This window comes from Gymnoscopelus microlampas (genome assembly GCF_963454915.1).
Source record: "Gymnoscopelus microlampas genome assembly, chromosome: 3".
Lineage (NCBI taxonomy): Eukaryota > Metazoa > Chordata > Actinopteri > Myctophiformes > Myctophidae > Gymnoscopelus > Gymnoscopelus microlampas.
The window spans coordinates 44,164,627-44,167,771 of NC_139940.1; positions in this window are offsets into that span (position 1 = coordinate 44,164,627).

Sequence of the window (3,145 nt, forward strand, 5' to 3'; positions counted from 1 at the left end):
AACCTTTTCCAGGCTTATGTTTCGATGTGGCAAACCTCTCTCTCTTCATGCAGCCACACTGCTGACTGAATTACCATGATTCACCCCCTAAATATAGCCCTGTACCTTTCCACACCCCGCCACCTCGTGAAATGTGAACTTTCTCATGCTCGAAATAGTAACAGAAGGGGAGGATTTCATCTGGATGTGTTGTTCCACAACACACATCGCTTTTTCTTTTTTTTGGGGTCTTTTCTTTTTCTCACAAACAGTCATAGCCGCGAGCGCTTGGCGGGTACAAGGGATTCTCAAAACACCGTTTCTGTCTTTCTCTCACACTCTCACACTCTCACACTCTCACACTCGTTTTTTTATTCTCTCTCTCTCTCTCTCTCTCTCTCTCTCTCTCTCTCTCTCTCTCTCTCTCTCTCTCTCTCTCTGTCTCTCTCTCTCTCTCTCTCTCTCTCTCGTCACCCTTGGCCTGGGTTTCTCGCTAACCTCCTGGTGTCTGTGCTTGGCAGCGTCAGTGCTGATTCACTGTGTGATTGTCTGTGCTGTCAGAGCAGTGGCCTTGTGGTGTGATGTGCCAACACGTTGTTGTTGTTGTTGGGGGAATTAACAATGATTCCATGGATCTCTGAGCTGGCTCAGCTGATGATGAGCTTGAGCTAACACAATGTAAAACCATGTGTTAAAGCAGTGGTTCTCAACCTTTTCTGGATCAGGGTTCAATTGAAAATCTCGAAGGTGTTTGCGTGCATTTTCAGAGTATGTTTAGTTTAATGCATTCTGGGAATCCATTCAGTTTTTGCCTCTGGGGACACCATGTCCTTTTTTGTGTAAAACAGAAACTTGGTTTGGCTCCCCCCCCTTCTTAGTCCACTTCCTCCTGGGTGCTTCTTTGTTGATTCCTGCTAACAACAATACAAGTTTAAGGCAGTGGTGCTGTCTTGAGAGAATAATTTGAATGATCAATCAATCAATCAATTGTGTTCTGGCTTAGATCAATGGAAGTTCCCATTTATCAGTATCACAACAAAAACATTGTTTTCAAGGTTTCAAAGAATAAATACCACAACACTTTTTTAATATAACTTTTGTATAAAAAATTGGCTTAAGGGAGGACCAATTATTTGGGCGCCCACTTGCAATATCTTCACTTCCGTATAAAATGCATTGCATGACAGCAGAGCTACCAGTAGGTGTCACCTAAAAACACTACTTAAATGTATGTTTTACATTATGTGACTTTAATGTACAAAGGACACAAATCTGTACAGTCTCGGAATTACAAATGTATAAATGAACACTGGGGATTTTAATGTGTAGTGGTTGTTGTGTTTGTGTGTGCGTGTGTCAGTGCGTGTGTGCATGCGTGCGTACAGAATTATGTGCATTTTGATTCAAAACAAGTTAAATGAATACCATGTAATGGTGATTCATGTGCAATGGATGCCTCCCAGCGTTTAACTTGTATTTAATCCCCCCCCCCCCCAAAAAAAAACAGCCAATTAATGATGCACATAATACTCCCACACATAATCATAAACAGTAAACGCCTTTACGCTAATTAATTTGTTTTAAGAATTAATGAGTTTGAATTTGTCCTCCCAGTGATATTATGGGCAAAACCCTTATCCAGTGTTAACAAATCAATGACGTGACTGAAATAACAAATCTAGCATAACGTTGCTGTCAGGAGGAAACCTTGTATGTCCAAAACCATAAAAAAAAAATAGCCGATCTACGAGCAATTAATTGGTCAAACTTTGTTATAGTTGATTAGTCATTTTTAGTCTTTTTCCCCCTTGCACAGGTCTTGTAAACCCTATCATATCGTCTATGTCGGGTGGTAACCTTGTATGTCCGAAACCATTCCCCTTTTTAGTACTATTTCAAAAATGTAATTAAATAGTGATCTACAAGCTCACAGCGCATTGCATCGTGACATGTTGTGATCTGCCTATATGCTATTTTCACTACTTTTGAGTGACACTCTTGTATGAAGAACTAGAGCATTAATGAATGAAAAAACGTAAAAAGTAGACATTTCGATAATTGGAGATTGGAGGTTTCCGCCCGACAGCAACGATATAAGTCATTAATTGTGCCAGTCTATGACTTTCAGTAGCCAGTAGCATTAGAATGTTCAGTTCTCAACCTCACTTGAAAAGACTGCTAGCTACATAATTGTATTTGAAAAATACATTTTACTGATTTGTCGATTAAATCAACTAATCGCTGCCTGACAGTGAGTCCCCGGTTCGATTCCTGGGCCCGGCAGGCCTTTGCTGCATGTCATCCATGACTGTCTCTCCCAGTCTCCTGTCTATATACACTCTTACACTGGCAAGCAAAGCCTGCTGAAAAAAAGAATCGATTATCGAATCGATGACTATTAGTCGACAAGCCCTGCTCTGCAGTTTGCTCTCGCTTAAGGCAACTAGTCCATCATCTATTTAGAAGCATTCAAATGTTTCACTCTGGAGCTCTCTCTAAGTTACCAAAACAAATTAAAAGAAGTGAATATCTAATAAACAAAAAGAACTGCAGAGAAATTGTCTCTCGGAGAATCGATTGTGCCCGCGGGGGGCAAAGGAGGAAAATTGCGTTTTAAAAAAACGGGTTCAGATGCATTAAGGATGAATTTCCTCTTTTCAATCAGACCTGGACATGAATATTGCTGTGGAAAACACTTGGTGAAGGACACGCTATGCACTCACAACGAGTGAGTGAAAGCTAATCAAAGCCTGATTTATACTCCGTTGTGCGTCACCGGTGCTCATCGGAAACAGCCGATCTGCAAGTCCACGACGCGTCATGTTGCGACGCGGCGTGAGCTTCCAGATCGGCTATTTTAGCACGACGGAGTGCGAATTATGCGTCAAGTGTAGCAACCCACGTGATGTCCTGAAGTATTAATCCGCTCCCTGTTGCAACACGCCGAGCCTACTGATTAGCTCGTTTCATTTCAATGTGATCCTGGCCTGATTTGATTTGCAATCCAATGCAATTGCCTTTCATATTTATGCGATTATGTCCAAGCACAAAGGGCCCATTATATGCCTGGAATTTATGGCCGATGGAGAGAAAGGACGCTGGCTGTCGCCATCAGTTACGTTCCCTACTTAGAGATACGGGAATTAAAGAGGAGGGATAAGAGATA